At 50.2% G+C, this 17,164-nt stretch overlaps 1 protein-coding gene across 2 annotated transcripts in view; it reads left to right on the top strand.

The window, feature by feature from the left end:
* The window catches only part of CENPH (centromere protein H), a 135,612-nt gene that overhangs the window by 29,163 nt on the left and 89,285 nt on the right, over positions 1 to 17,164 (top strand). The gene's annotated exons all lie outside the window — the stretch shown is intronic.

Genomic DNA, 17,164 nt, shown 5'->3' with positions numbered 1-17,164 from the left:
TACCTATAGTTTTTCCTGAATCAGAAGAACTAAATGATGTATGTGATGAAGCGTGGGTTGCCCCCGATAAAAAGATGCTAATTTCAAAGAAGTTATTGGCTTTATACCCTTTCCCGCCAGAGGTTAGGGCGCGCTGGGAAACACCTCCTAGGGTGGACAAGGCGCTCACATGCTTATCTAAACAAGTGGCGTTACCCTCTCCTGAGACGGCCGCACTTAAAGATCCAGCAGATAGGAGGATGGAAAATATCCAAAAAAGTATATACACACATACAGGTGTTATACTACGACCAGCTATAGCGACAGCCTGGATGTGCAGTGCTGGAGTAGCTTGGTCAGAGTCCCTGATTGAAAATATTGATACCCTGGATAGGGACAATGTTTTACTGTCTTTAGAGCAAATAAAGGATGCATTTCTTTATATGCGTGATGCACAGAGGGATATCTGCACACTGGCATCACGGGTAAGTGCTATGTCCATTTCGGCCAGAAGAAGTTTATGGACGCGACAGTGGTCAGGCGATGCGGACTCAAAACGGCATATGGAAGTTTTGCCGTATAAAGGGGAGGAGTTATTTGGTGTCGGTCTATCAGATTTGGTGGCCACGGCTACAGCCGGGAAATCCACCTTTTTACCTCAAGCTACTCCCCAACAGAAAAAGACACCGACTTTTCAACCGCAGCCCTTTCGTTCCTTTAAAAACAAGAGAGCAAAGGGATATTCATATCTGCCACGAGGCAGAGGAAGGGGGAAGAGACACCAACAGGCAGCTCCTTCCCAGGAACAGAAGCCCTCCCCCGCTTCTACAAAAGCCTCAGCATGACGCTGGGGCTTCTCAAGCGGACTCGGGGGCGGTGGGCGGTCGTCTCAAGAATTTCAGCGCGCAGTGGGCTCACTCGCAGGTAGATCCCTGGATCCTGCAGATAATATCTCAGGGGTACAGGTTGGAACTAGAGACAGATCCGCCTCGCCGTTTCCTGAAGTCTGCCTTACCAACGTCCCCCTCCGAAAGGGAGACGGTTTTGGAAGCCATTCACAAGCTGTACTCTCAGCAGGTGATAGTCAAGGTACCTCTTCTACAACAGGGAAAGGGGTATTATTCCACTCTATTTGTGGTACCGAAGCCGGACGGCTCGGTAAGACCTATTCTAAATCTGAAGTCCTTGAACCTGTACATAAAGAAGTTCAAGTTCAAAATGGAGTCACTCAGAGCAGTGATAGCGAACCTGGAAGAAGGGGACTTTATGGTGTCCTTGGACATCAAGGATGCGTACCTCCACGTTCCAATTTACCCCTCACACCAGGGGTACCTCAGGTTCGTTGTACAAAACTGTCACTATCAGTTTCAGACGCTGCCGTTCGGATTGTCCACGGCACCTCGGGTCTTTACAAAGGTAATGGCCGAGATGATGATTCTTCTTCGAAGAAAAGGCGTATTAATTATCCCATACTTGGACGATCTCCTAATAAGGGCAAGGTCCAGAGAACAGCTAGAGATGGGATTAGCACTGTCTCAAGAAGTGCTAAAACAGCACGGCTGGATTCTGAATATTCCAAAATCCCAGTTAATGCCGACAACTCGTCTGCTGTTCCTAGGGATGATTCTGGACACGGTTCAGAAAAAGGTTTTTCTCCCGGAAGAAAAAGCCAAGGAGTTATCCGAGCTTGTCAGGAACCTCCTAAAACCAGGAAAGGTGTCTGTACATCAATGCACAAGAGTCCTGGGAAAAATGGTGGCTTCTTACGAAGCAATTCCATTCGGCAGATTCCATGCACGAATTTTCCAGAGGGATCTGTTGGACAAATGGTCAGGGTCGCATCTTCAGATGCACCAGCGGATAACCCTGTCTCCAAGGACAAGGGTATCTCTTCTGTGGTGGTTGCAGAGTGCTCATCTATTGGAGGGCCGCAGATTCGGCATACAGGATTGGATCCTGGTGACCACGGACGCCAGCCTGAGAGGCTGGGGAGCAGTCACACAAGGAAGAAACTTCCAGGGAGTGTGGACGAGCCTGGAAACGTCTCTTCACATAAACATTCTGGAACTAAGAGCAATCTACAATGCTCTAAGCCAGGCAGAACCTCTGCTTCAAGGAAAACCGGTGTTGATCCAGTCGGACAACATCACGGCAGTCGCCCATGTAAACAGACAGGGCGGCACAAGAAGCAGGAGTGCAATGGCAGAAGCTGCAAGGATTCTTCGCTGGGCAGAGAATCATGTGATAGCACTGTCAGCAGTGTTCATCCCGGGAGTGGACAACTGGGAAGCAGACTTCCTCAGCAGACACGACCTTCACCCGGGAGAGTGGGGACTTCATCCGGAAGTCTTCCACATGCTGGTAACCCGTTGGGAAAGACCAATGGTGGACATGATGGCGTCTCGCCTCAACAAAAAACTGGACAGGTATTGCGCCAGGTCAAGAGATCCGCAGGCAATAGCTGTGGACGCGCTGGTAACGCCTTGGGTGTACCAGTCGGTGTATGTGTTTCCTCCTCTGCCTCTCATACCAAAAGTATTGAGAATTATACGGCAAAGAGGCGTAAGAACGATACTAGTGGTTCCGGATTGGCCAAGAAGGACTTGGTACCCGGAACTTCAAGAGATGATCACGGAAGATCCGTGGCCTCTACCTCTAAGGAGGGACTTGCTTCAGCAGGGTCCCTGTCTGTTTCAAGACTTACCGCGGCTGCGTTTGACGGCATGGCGGTTGAACGCCGGATCCTAAAGGAAAAAGGCATGCCGGAAGAAGTCATTCCTACTTTGATTAAAGCAAGGAAGGAAGTAACCGTGCAACACTATCACCGCATTTGGCGAAGATATGTTGCGTGGTGCGAGGATCGGAGTGCTCCGACGGAGGAATTTCAACTGGGTCGATTCCTACATTTCCTGCAATCAGGATTGTCTATGGGTCTCAAATTGGGATCTATTAAGGTTCAAATTTCGGCCCTGTCGATTTTTCTTTCAAAAAGAATTGGCTTCAGTTCCTGAAGTCCAGACTTTTGTTAAGGGAGTGCTGCATATACAGCCTCCTGTGGTGCCTCCAGTGGCACCGTGGGATCTCAATGTGGTTTTGGAATTTCTAAAATCTCATTGGTTTGAACCACTAAAAAAGGTGGATTTAAAATATCTCACATGGAAAGTGACCATGTTACTAGCCCTGGCTTCGGCCAGGAGAGTGTCAGAACTGGCAGCTTTATCTTACAAAAGTCCATATCTGATTTTCCATTCGGACAGGGCAGAACTGCGGACTCGTCCGCATTTTCTCCCTAAGGTGGTGTCAGCATTTCATCTGAACCAGCCTATTGTAGTGCCTGCGGCTACAAGTGACTTGGAGGACTCCAAGTTACTGGACGTTGTCAGAGCATTAAAAATATATATTGCAAGGACAGCTGGAGTCAGAAAATCTGACTCGTTGTTTATATTGTATGCACCCAACAAGATGGGTGCTCCTGCGTCTAAGCAGACGATTGCTCGTTGGATCTGTAGCACAATCCAACTTGCACATTCTGTGGCAGGCCTGCCACAGCCTAAATCTGTAAAGGCCCACTCCACAAGGAAGGTGGGCTCATCTTGGGCGGCTGCCCGAGGGGTCTCGGCATTACAACTTTGCCGAGCAGCTACGTGGTCAGGGGAGAACACGTTTGTAAAATTTTACAAATTTGATACTCTGGCTAAGGAGGACCTGGAGTTCTCTCATTCGGTGCTGCAGAGTCATCCGCACTCTCCCGCCCGTTTGGGAGCTTTGGTATAATCCCCATGGTCCTTTCAGGAACCCCAGCATCCACTAGGACGATAGAGAAAATAAGAATTTACTTACCGATAATTCTATTTCTCGGAGTCCGTAGTGGATGCTGGGCGCCCATCCCAAGTGCGGATTATCTGCAATAATTGTACATAGTTATTGTTAACTAATTCGGGTTATTGTTTAGGAAGCCATCTTTCAGAGGCTCCTCTGTTATCATACTGTTAACTGGGTTTGATCACAAGTTGTACGGTGTGATTGGTGTGGCTGGTATGAGTCTTACCCGGGATTCAAAATTCCTCCCTTATTGTGTACGCTCGTCCGGGCACAGTACCTAACTGAGGCTTGGAGGAGGGTCATAGGGGGAGGAGCCAGTGCACACCACCTGATCGGAAAGCTTTACTTTTTGTGCCCTGTCTCCTGCGGAGCCGCTATTCCCCATGGTCCTTTCAGGAACCCCAGCATCCACTACGGACTCCGAGAAATAGAATTATCGGTAAGTAAATTCTTATTTTAGTTAGGTTTTTTATTTTCAGAGAGCTTCTGCTGGCAACAGATTCTCCTACGTGTGACTGAGGGGAGAGAAGCAAACCTACTAACTGCGGCTAGGTTGCGCTTCTTAGGCTACTGGATACCATTAGCTCCAGAGGGATCGAACACAGGATCTTAACCTTGGTCGTCCGTTCCCGGAGCCGCGCCGCCGCCCCCCTCGCAGAGCCAGAAGACAGAAGCCGGCGGGTGAAGCAAGAAGTCGTCAAAATCGGCGGCAGAAGACTCCTGCCTTCATATGAGGTAGCGCACAGCACTGCAGCTGTGCGCCATTGCTCCCACACTAACCCACACACTCCGGTCACTGTAGGGTGCAGGGGGGGGTGCGCACCGCCCTGGGCAGCAATTGAGTACCTCCTGGCAAATAGGGCATATATACAGCTGGGCACTGTATATATGCATGAGCCCCCGCCATTATTTTTACACAAAATCGTGGGACAGAAGCCTGCCGCTGAGGGGGCGGGGCTTTTTCCTCAGCACTCGCCAGCGCCATTTTCTCTCCACAGCTCCGCTGAGAGGAAGCTCCCCAGGCTCTCCTCTGCAGAAGCATGATAGAAGAGGGTGAAAAAGAGAGGGGGGGCACATAAATTTGGCGTAAAAACAATATACAGCAGCTACTGGGTTAACACTACGTTACTGTGTGATTCCTGGGTCATATAGCGCTGGGGTGTGTGCTGGCATACTATCTCTGTCTCTCCAAAGGGCCTTGTGGGGGAATTGTCTTCAAATAGAGCATCCCCTGTGTGTGTGGTGTCGGTATGTGGGTGTCGACATGTCTGAGGTAAAAGGCTCCCCTAAGGAGGAGATGGAGCTAATATGTGTGTGAGAGGGTGTCTCCGTCGACGACGCCGACACCTGTTTGGATATGTGTAAGTGCTAAGGTGAATTTATTACACAAAAGATTAGAGAACAGACAGGAAATCTACCCAGGTCTGTCCCTATGGCGCAGAGACCTTCAGAGTCTCACAATGCTCACTATCCAAAATAATAGACACTGATATCGACACGGAGTTTGACTCCAGTGTCGACTACGATAATGCAAAGTTACAGCCAAAATGGCAGAAAAATATTCAATATATGATTATTTTAATAAAAGATGATTTGCATATCACTGATGACTCATCTGTCCCTGACACAAGGGTACACTTTTTAAGGGGAAGAAAGCTGAGGTAAATTTCCCTCCTCTCATGAGGAAAAAGAGCGGGAATCTCCAGACAAGAGACTGCAGCTTCCCACAAAGAATTCTCAGGCAGTATCCTTTCCCCACTAGGGCCAGGATGTGATGGGAATCTTCTGCCAGGGTGTCACGTTGGCCCAAAAGGTAGCCCTGATTTAACAGCTATCCTCAGGGATCCTGCAGATAGCGTGCACATTTTGGTACACTACTCAGACCGGCGATTGTGTCGGCATGGGTTTATAGCGCCGTAGCAGCGTGGACAGGTACCTTATCAGCAGAAATTGAGACCCTAGTATGTGTGTGTGTGTGTGTGTGTGTGTGTGTGTGTGTGTGTGTGTGCAGGAGACAGGGCACAAAATTAAAAGTTTGACCCCCCCCCACCCCCCCCCCCCCCCCCCCCCCCCCCCCCCCCCCCCCCCCCCCCCCCCCCCCCCCCCCCCCCCACCCCCCCCCCCCCACCCCCCCCCCCACCCCCCCCCCCCCCCCCCCCCCCCCCCTCCCCCCCCCCCCCCCCCCCCCCCCCCCCCCCCAGAATCAAGTGACCACTAGGTGGTGTGCACTGGCTCCTCCCCCTATGACCCTCCTCCAAGCCTCAGTTAGGTTTTTGTGCCCGGCCGAGAAGGGTGCAATCTAGGTGGCTCTCCTAAAGAGCTGCTTAGAATAAAAGTTTGTTAGGTTTTTTATTTTCAGTGAGTCCTGCTGGCAACAGGCTCACTGCAACGCGGGACTAAGGGGAGAAGAAGCGAACTCACCTGCGTGCAGGATGGATTGGCTTCTTAGGCTACTGGACACTAGCTCCAGAGGGACGATCACAGGTACAGCCTGGATGGGTCACCGGAGCCGCGCCGCCGGCCCCCTTACAGATGCTGAAGAGAGAAGAGGTCCAGAAATCGGCGGCTGAAGACGTCCCAGTCTTCTTAAGGTAGCGCACAGCACTGCAGCTGTGCGCCATTGCTCTCAGCACACTTCACACCGCGGTCACTGAGGGTGCAGGGCGCTGGGGGGGGGGCGCCCTGGGCAGCAATGTAATTACCTTTACTGGCTAAAAATACATCACATATAGCCCCTGGGCTATATGGATGTATTTAACCCCTGCCAGGATTACAGAAAAAACCGGGAGAAGAGCCTGCCGTGAAGGGGGCGGGGCCTATCTCCTCAGCACACAGCGCCATTTTTCCCACACAGATCCGCTGGTGGGAAGGCTCCCAGGCTCTCTCCCCTGCACTGCACTACAGAAACAGGGTTAAAACAGAGAGGGGGGGCATATTTTGGCGATATTAATATATATTAAGCTGCTATAAGGGAAAACACTTACTATAAGGTTGTCCCTGTATAATTATAGCGCCTTGGTGTGTGCTGGCAAACTCTCCCTCTGTCTCCCCAAAGGGCTAGTGGGGTCCTGTCCTCTATCAGAGCATTCCCTGTGTGTGTGCTGTGTCGGTACGTGTGTGTCGACAGGTATGAGGACGATGTTAGTGGAGGCGGAGCAATTGCCTGTAATGGGATGTCACCCCCTAGGGAGTCGACACCGGAATGGATGGCTTTATTTATGGAATTACGTGATAGTGTCAACACGCTACAAGGTCGGTTGACGATATGAGACGGCCGGCAAACCAATTAGTACCTGTCCAGGCGTCTCAAACACCGTCAGGGGCTTTAAAACGCCCATTACCTCAGTCGGTCGACATAGACACGGACACTGACTCCAGTGTCGACGGTGAAGAAACAAACGTATTTTCCAGTAGGGCCACACGTTACATAATCACGGCAATGAAGGAGGCATTACATATTTCTGATACTACAAGTACCACAAAAATGGGTATTATGTGGGGTGTGAAAAAAAACTACCTGTAGTTTTTCCTGAATCAGATAAATTGATTGAAGTGTGTGATGAAGCGTGGGTTACCCCCGATAGGAAGTTGCTAATTTCAAAGAAGTTATTGGCATTATACCCTTTCCCGCCAGAGGTTAGGGCGCGCTGGGAAACACCCCCTAGGGTAGATAAGGCGCTCACACGCTTATCAAAACAAGTGGCGTTACCGTCTCCTGATACGGCCGCCCTCAAAGATCCAGCTGATAGGAGGCTGGAAAATACTCTAAAAAGTATATACACACATACTGATGTTATACTGCGACCAGCAATCGCCCCAGCATGGATGTGCAGTGCTGGGGGGGTTTGGTCGGAATCTCTGACTGGAAATATTGATACCCTGAATAGCGACAATATTTTATTGACTATAGAGCATTTAAAGGATGCATTTTCTTTATATGCAAGATGCACAGAGGGATATTGGCACTCTGGCATCAAGGGTAAGTGCGCTGTCCATTTCTGCCAGAAGAAGTTTATGGACGCGACAGTGGTCAGGTGATGCGGATTCCAAGCGGCATATGGAAGTTTGCCGTATAAAGGGGAGGAATTATTTGGGGTCGGTCTATCGGACTTGGTGGCCACGGCAACAGCCGGAAAATCCACCTTTTTTACCTCGGGTCACCTCCTACCTCAGGTCACCGTCTTTTCAGCCTCAGTCCTTTCGTTCTCATAAGAACAAGCGGGCAAAAGGCCATTCATATCTGCCCGAGGCAAAGGAAAGGGTAAGAGACTGCAGCAAGCAGCTCCTTCCCAGGAGCAGAAGCCTTCCCCCGCTTCTGAAAAGTCCTCAGCATGTCGCTGGGGCCCTACAAGCGGACTCAGGTCCGGTGGGGGGGTCGTCTCAAGAATTTCAGCGCGCAGTGGGCTCACTCGCAAGTCGACCCCTGGATCCTGCAGGTAGTATCACAGGGGTACAGATTGGAATTCGAGACGTCTCTTCCTCGCAGATTCCTGAAGTCTGCTTTACCAACATCTCCCTCCGACAGGGAGACGGTGTTGGAAGCTATTCACAAGCTGTATTCCCAGCAAGTAATAGTCAAGGTACCCCTACTACAACAAGGAAAGGGGTATTATTCCACGCTGTTTGTGGTACCGAAGCCGGACGGCTCGGTGAGACCTATTCTAAGTCTGAAATCATTTGAACACTTACATACAAAGGTTCAAGTTCAAGATGAAATCACTCAGAGCAGTGATAGCGAATCTGGAAGAAGGGGACTTTATGGTGTCCTGGGACATCAAGGATGCTTACCTCCATGTCCCAATTTGCCCTTCACACCAAGGGTACCTCAGGTTCGTGGTACAAAACTGTCACTATCAGTTTCAGACGTTGCCGTTTGGATTGTCCACGGCACCCCGGGTCTTTACCAAGGTAAAGGCTGAAATGATGATTCTACTTCAAAGAAAAGGCGTATTAATTATCCCTTACTTGAACGTTCTCCTGATAAGGGCAAGATCCAGAGAACAGTTAGAGGTCGCAGTAGCACTATACCAAGTAGTGCTACAACAGCACGGGTGGATTCTAAATATTCCAAAATCCCAGCTGATCCCGACAACACGTCTGCTGTTCCTAGGGATGATTCTGGACACAGTTCAGAAAAAGGTTTTTCTCCCGGAGGAGAAAGCCAGGGAGTTATCCGAGCTAGTCAGGAACCTCCTAAAACCAAGAAAAGTGTCAGTGCATCAATGCACAAGAGTCCTGGGTAAATGATGGCTTCTTACGAAGCGATTCCATTCGGCAGATTCCACGCAAGAACCTTTCAGTGGGATCTGCTGGACAAATGGTCCGGATCGCATCTTCAGATGCATCAGCGGATAGCCCGTCTCCAAGGACAAGGGGGTCTCTTCTGTGGTGGTTGCAGAGTGCTCACCTTTTTGGAGGGCCGCAGATTCGGCATTCAGGACTGGGTCCTGGTGACAACGAATGCCAGCCTGAGAGGCTGGGGAGCAGTCACACAGGGAAGAAATTTCCAGGGAGTGTGGTCAAGCCTGGAGACTTCACTTCACATAAATATACTGGAGCTAAGGGCAATTTACAATGCTCTAAGCCTGGCAAGACCTCTGCTTCAGGGTCAGCCGGTGTTGATCCAGTAGGACAACACCACGGCAGTCGCCCACGTAAACAGACAGGGCGACACAAGAAGCAGGAGGGCAATGGCAGAAGCTGCAAGGATTTTTCACTCGGCAGAAAATCATGTGATAGCACTGTCAGCAGTGTTCATTCCGGGAGTGGACAACTGGGAAGCAGACTTCCTCAGCAGACACGATCACCACCCGGGAGAGTGGGGACTTCACCCAGAAGTCTCCCACATGATTGTGAACCGTTGGGAAAAACCAAAGGTGGACATGATGGCGTCCCGCCTCAACAAAAAACTGGACAGGTATTGCGCCGGGTCAAGAGACCCTCAGGCAATAGCTGGGGACGCATTGGTAACACCATGGGTGTACCAGTCAATGTATGTGTTCCCCCCCCCTGCCTCTCATACCCAAGGTACTGAGAATTATAAGGCGAAGGGGAGTAAGAACGATACTCGTGGCTCCGGATTGGCCAAGAAGGACTTGGTACCCGGAACTTCAAGAGATGCGCACGGAGGATCCGTGCACTCTACCTCTAGACTTACCGCGGCTGCGTTTGACGGCATGGCGGTTGAACGCCGGATCCTGAAGGAGAGGGCTCCGACGGAGGAATTTCAACTGGGTCGATTCCTACATTTCCTGCAAACAGGATTGTCTATGGGCCTCAAATTGGGGTCCATTAAGGTTCAAATTTCGGCCCTGTCGATTTTCTTCCAGAAAGAATTGGCTTCAGTTCCTGAAGTCCAAGCTTTTGTCAAAGGAGTACTACATATACAGCCCGGTTGTGCCTCCAGTGGCACCGTGGGATCTCAATGTAGTTTTGGGATTTCTCAAATCCCATTGGTTTGAGCCACTCAAATCGGTGGATTTGAAATATCTTACATGGAAAGTGACCATGCTACTGGCCCTGGCTTCGGCCAGGAGAGTGTAAGAATTGGCGGCTTTATCGTACAAAAGCCCATATCTGATTTTCCATTGGGACAGGGCAGAACTGCGGACGCGTCCTCAGTTTCTCCCTAAGGTGGTATCAGCGTTTCACCTGAACCAACCTATTGTGGTGCCTGCGGCTTCTAGCGACTTGGAGGACTCCAAGTTGTTCGACGTTGTCAGAGCCTTAAAAATATATATATTTATTTAAAGGACGGCTGGAGTCAGAAAGGCTGACTCGCTGTTTATACTGTATGCACCCAACAAGCTGGGTGTTCCTGCGTCTAAGCAGACGATTGCTCGTTGAATTTGTAGCACAATTCAACTTGCGCATTCTGTGGCAGGCCTGCCACAGCCAAAATCTGTAAATGCCCACTCCACAAGGAAGGTGGGCTCACCTTGGGCGGCTGCCCGAGGGGTCTCGGCATTACAACGCTGCCGAGCAGCTAAGTGGTCAGGGGAGAACACGTTTGTAAAATTCTACAAATTTGATACCCTGGCTAAGGAGGACCTGGAGTTCTCTCATTCGGTGCTGCAGAGTCATCCGCACTCTCCCGCCCGTTTGGGAGCTTTGGTATAATCCCCATGGTCCTGACGGAGTCCCCAGCATCCACTTAGGACGTCAGAGAAAATAAGAATTTACTTACCGATAATTCTATTTCTCGTAGTCCGTAGTGGATGCTGGGCGCCCATCCCAAGTGCGGATTGTCTGCAATACTTGTACATAGTTGTTGTTACAAAAATCGGGTTATTATTGTTGGAAGCCATCTTTTCAGAGGCTCCTCTGTTATCATGCTGTTAACTGGGTTCAGATCTCAAGTTGTACAGTGTGATTGGTGTGGCTGGTATGAGTCTTACCCGGGATTCAAAATCCTTCCTTATTGTGTACGCTCGTCCGGGCACAGTATCCTAACTGAGGCTTGGAGGAGGGTCATAGGGGGAGGAGCCAGTGCACACCACCTAGTGGTCAAACTTTTAATTTTGTGCCCTGTCTCCTGCGGAGCCGCTATTCCCCATGGTCCTGACGGAGTCCCCAGCATCCACTACGGACTAGGAGAAATAGAATTATCGTTAAGTAAATTCTTATTTTATATATATATATATATATATATATATATATATATATATATAAAATGTGTGTGTGTGTGTGTGTGTATATATATATATATATATATATATATATATATATATATATATATATATATGTGTGTGTGTGTATAGAGATATATTTATAGATATATTAAAGATCTATATCATAACTCATGCCCAAAGAGAAATGGACAGATGATGCCAACTTAAGTGGCATATGGAGGGCTGAGGATTGTGTGGATTCCTGCACAGCCTGGGAAAGCACGTCCTTATCAACTGCAGCCTTTCGAACAAAGAAACAAGAAAGTCCGAGGTGCGTCCTTTCTTGCCAGAGGCGGGTGCAGAGGAAACCAGCTGCACAACACAGCTAATTCCCAGGAACAGAAGTCCTCCCCGGCCTCTACGAAAATCCAGGCGGAGCTAGGCCCGGTGGGGGCACGCCTTCGTAAGTTCAGCCACAAGTGGGTTCACTCCCTGTTAGATCCCTGGGCAATAGATATTGTGTCTCAGGGATACAAGCTGGACTTTGAGAAGATGCCTCCTCACTGAAGGCCCTGCCGGCCTCCCCACCCGAGAGGGAAACAGGGTTAACTGCAATTCACAAATTGTATCTTCCACAGGTGGTGGTCAAGGTTCCCCTCCTTTAACAAGGAGGGGGTTATTATCCGACCATGTTGTAGTCCCGAAACCAGATGGTTCGGTCAGACCCATATTGAATTTAAAATCCCTGAACATATACTTGAAAAAGTTCAAGTTCAAGATGGAATCGCTCAGAGCGGTCATCGCAAGGGAGGGGGATTTTATGGTGTCTCTGGACATAAAGGATGCTTACCTTCATGTCCCCGTTTATCCATCTCATCAGGAGTACCTCAGATTTGTGGTACAGGATTGTCATTACCAATTCCAGACGTTGCCGTTTGGTCTGTCCACGGCACCGAGAATATTTACCAAGGTAATGGCAGTAATCATGGTGCTCCTGCGAAAGCAAGGAGTCACAATTATCCCATACTTGGACGATCTCCTCATAAAGGCGAGGTCCAGAGAGCAGTTGCTGATTAGTGTAGCACGCTCTCGGGAAGTGTTACAACAGCACGGCTGGATTCTGAATATTCCAAAGTCGCAGCTGATTCCTACGACGCGTCTGCCCTTCCTGGGCATGATTCTGGACACAGACCAGAAGAAGGTTTTTCTCCCGACGGAGAAGGCTCAGGAACTCATGACACTGGTCAGAGACCTCTTAAAACCAAAACAGGTGTCGGTGCATCACTGCACGCGAGTCCTGGGAAAGATGGTGGCGTCATACCTCCCTTCGGCAGGTTCCCCTGCGAGGACCTTTTCAATGAGATCTGTTGGACAAGTTATCCGGATCGCATCTACAGATGCATCGGCTGATCACCCTATCCCCCAGGGCCAGGGTGTCTCTTCTGTGGTGGCTGCAGAGTACTCACCTTCTCGAGGGTCGCAGGTTCGGCATTCAGGACTGCGTCCTGGTGACCACGGATGCAAGCCTCCGAGGATGGGGGGCAGTCACTCAGGGAAGAAGTTTCCAAGGGCTGTGGTCAAGTCAGGAGACTTGCCTTCACATCAATATCCTGGAACTAAGGGCCATATACAACGCCCTAAGTCAAGCGGAGACCCTGCTTCGCAACCAATCGGTGCTGATTCAATCAGACAATATCACCGCCGTGGCTCATGTAAACCGCCAAGGCGGCACAAGGAGCAGGGTGGCGATGGCGGAAGCCACCAGAATTCTTCGCTGGGCGGAGAATCACGTATGAGCACTGTCAGCAGTGTTCATTCCGGGAGTGGACAACTGAGAAGCAGACTTCCTCAGCAGGCACGACCTCCACCCGGGAGAGTGGGGACTTCATCAAGAAGTCTTCACACAGATTACAAATCGATGGGAACTGCCACAGGTGGACATGATGGCATCCCGCCTCAACAAAAAGCTACAAATGTATTGCGCCAGGTCAAGAGACCCTCAGGCGATAGCTGTGGACGCACTAGTGACACCGTGGGTGTTCCAGTCGGTTTATGTGTTTCCTCCTCTTCCTCTCATACCCAAGGTGCTGAGAATCGTATGAAAAAGAGGAGTGAGAACAATACTCATTGTTCCGGATTGGCCAAGAAGGACTTGCTATCCGGAACTACAAGAAATGCTCACAGAGGACCCATGGCCTCTGCCTCTGACAGGATCTGTTACAACAGGGGCCCTGTCTGTTCCAAGACTTACCGCGGCTGCGTTTGACAGCATGGCGGTTGAACGCCGGATCCTAGCAGAAAAAGGCATTCCGGATGAGGTTATTCCTACGCTAATAAAGGCTAGGAAGGACGTGACGGCTAAACATTATCACCGTATATGGCGAAAATATGTTGCTTGGTGTGAGGCCAGGAATGCCCCTACAGAGGAATTCCAGCTGGGCCGTTTCCTTCACTTCCTACAGTCGGGAGTGACTGTGGGCTTAAAATTGGGGTCCATTAAGGTCCAGATTTCTGCCCTATCCATTTTCTCTGACGTCCTAGTGGATGCTGGGAACTCCGTAAGGACAATGGGGAATAGACGGGCTCCGCAGGAGACTGGGCACTCTAAAGAAAAGATTAGGTACTATCTGGTGTGCACTGGCTCCTCCCTCTATGCACCTCCTCCAGACCTCAGTTAGAATCTGTGCCCGGCCAGAGCTGGGTGCTCCTAGTGGGCTCTCCTGAGCTTACTAGTAAAGAAAGTATTTATTAGGTTTTTTATTTTCAGTGAGCTTCTGCTGGCAACAGACTCACTGCTACGTGGGACTAAGGGGAGAGAAGCAAACCTACCTGCTTGCAGCTAGCTTGTGCTTCTTAGGCTACTGGACACCATTAGCTCCAGAGGGTTCGAACACAGGCACCTGTCCTCGGTCGTCCGTTCCCGGAGCCGCGCCGCCGTCCCCCTCGCAGAGCCAGAAGAACAGAAGCTTGAAGACGACGAAATCGGCGGCAGAAGACTCCTGTCTTCATTTAAGGTAGCGCACAGCACCGCAGCTGTGCGCCATTGCTCTCAGCACACTTACACACTCCGGTCACTGTAGGGTGCAGGGTGCTGGGGGGGGGGCGCCCTGGGCAGCAATTGAAGTACCTTTTGGCAATAAAAATACATATATACAGTCTGGCACTGTATATATGTAAGAACCCCCGCCATTTTTTTACACAGAAAGCGGGACAGAAGCCTGCCACTGAGGGGGCGGGACCTTCTTCCTCAGCACACCAGCGCCATTTTCTCTTCACAGCTCCGCTGGAAGCAGCTCCCCAAATCAAATAAAACATATAAGGCAGCTATTGGGTAATCACTTATTATAAGTGAAAATCCCTGTGTTATATAGCGCTGTGGTGTGTGCTGGCATACTCTCTCTCTGTCTCCCCAAAGGACTTTGTGGGGTCCTGTCCTCAGTCTGAGCATTCCCTGTGTGTGTGCGGTGTGTCGGTACGGCTGTGTCAACATGTTTGATGAGGAGGGTTACGTGGAGGCGGAGCAAGGGCAGATAAGTGTGGTGTCGGGGCCGACACCTGATTGGATGGATATGTGGAAGGTCTTAAACGACAATGTAAGCTCTTTACATAAAAGGTTTGACGCTGCAGCCTTGGGACAGCCGGGGTCTCAGCCCGCGCCTGCCAGGGCGACTCAGAAACCGTCAGGGGCTCAAACGCCCTCTATCTCAGATGGTTGACACAGATGTCGACACGGAGTCCGACTCCAGTGTCGACGATGATGAGGCACATTTACAGTCTAAAATGACCAAGGCCATCCGATACATGATTATTGCAATGAAAGATGTATTACACATTTCTGAGATTAACCCTGTTAATACCAAGAGGGGTTATATGTTTGGGGAGAAAAAGCAGCCAGTGACTTTTCCCCCATCTGATGAATTAAATGAATTATGTGAAGAAGTGTGGAGTTCCCCTGATAAGAAACTAGTGATTTCTAAGAGGTTACTGATGGCGTACCCTTTCCCGCCAACGGACAGGTTACGTTGGGAAACATCCCCTAGGGTGGACAAGGCTCTGACACGCTTATCTAAAAAGGTGGCCCTACCGTCTCAGGATACGGCCGCCCTAAAGGAGCCTGCGGATAGAAAGCAGGAAGCTATCCTTAAGTCAGTGTATACACACTCTCTGGTACTCTACTGAGACCTGCTATTGCTTCAGCCTGGATGTGTAGTGCTGTAGCAGCATGGACAGATACTCTGTCAGACGACATAGATTCCCTCGACAGGGATACTGTTTAGCTAGCCCTGGGCCATATAAAAGACGTAGTCTTATATATGCGGGATGCTCAGAGGGACATTTGCCTGCTGGGCTCTAGAATTAATGCTATGTCCATTTCTGCCAGGAGGGTCTTATGGACTCGGCAATGGACAGGAGATGCTGATTCTAAAAAACACATGGAGGTTTTGCCTTATAAGGTTGAGGAATTGTTTGGGGACGGTCTATCGGACTTCGTGTCCACAGCGACAGCTGGAAAGTCGACTTTCTTGCCTCAGGTTTCCTCACAGCCTAAGAAAGCACCATATTATCAAATGCAGTCCTTTCGTTCTCAGAAAGGCAAGAGGGTCAGGGGTGCATCCTTTCTTGCCAGAGGTAGAGGTAAGAAGCTGCACCATGCAGCCAGTTCCCAGGAACAATAGTCCTCCCCTGCTTCCACTAAGTCCACCGCATAACGTTGGGGCTCCACAGGCGGAGCCAGGTGCGGTGGGGGCGCGTCTCCGAAACTTCAGCAACCAGTGGGTTCGCTCACAGGTGGATCTCTGGGCTGTACAAATAGTATCTCAGGGAAACAAGCTGGAATTCGAAGCGACTCCCCCCGCCGTTACCTCAAATCAGCCTTGCCAGCTTCCCCAATGAAAAAGGAGGTAGTACTGGCGGCAATTCACAAGCTGTACCTCCAGCAAGTGATTATCAGGGTCCCCCTCCTTCAACAGGGGAGGGGTTACTATTCCACAATGTTTGTGGTACCGAAACCGGACGGTTCGGTGAGACCCATTCTGAATTTAAAATCCTTGAACACTTCTATAAAGAAATTCAAGTTCAAAATGGAATCGCTCAGAGCGGTTATTGCAAGCCTGGAAGAGGGGGATTTTATGGTGTCGCTGGACATCAAGGATGCTTACTTGCATGTCCCCATTTACCCACTTCACCAGGAGTACCTCAGGTTTGTGGTACAGGACTGTCATTACCAGTTCCAGACGTTGCCGTTTGGCCTGTCCACGGCACCGAGGATATTTACCAAGGTAATGGCCGAAATGATACTCCTTCGGAAGAAGGGAGTTATAGTTATCCCGTACTTGGACGATCTCCTCATAAAGGCGAGGTCCAGAGAGCAGTTGTTGATCAGCGTAGCACTCTCTCAGGAAGTGTTGCAACAGCACGGCTGTATTCTGAATGTTCCAAAGTCGCAGCTGATTCCTACGACGCGTCTGCTTTTCCTGGGCATGATTCTGGACACAGAACAGAAGAAGGTGTTTCTCCCGGTGGAGAAGGCCCAGGAATTAGCATCTCTGGTCAGGGACCTCCTGAAACCAAAACAGGTATCTGTGCATCACTGCACGCGAGTCCTGGGAAAGATGGTGGCTTCATACGGAGCCATTCCCTTCGGCAGGTTCCATGCAAGGATCTTTCAGTGGGATCTGTTGGACAAGTGGTCCGGATCGCATCTTCAGATGCATCGGCTGATCACTCTGTCCCCAAGGGCCAGGGTGTCTCTT

The sequence above is a fragment of the Pseudophryne corroboree genome, chromosome 1 (genome assembly GCF_028390025.1).
Source record: "Pseudophryne corroboree isolate aPseCor3 chromosome 1, aPseCor3.hap2, whole genome shotgun sequence".
NCBI classification, from domain to species: Eukaryota; Metazoa; Chordata; class Amphibia; order Anura; family Myobatrachidae; genus Pseudophryne; species Pseudophryne corroboree.
Note: the sequence above shows the minus strand (reverse complement) of the source record. Positions and strands in the feature narration are given on the sequence as shown.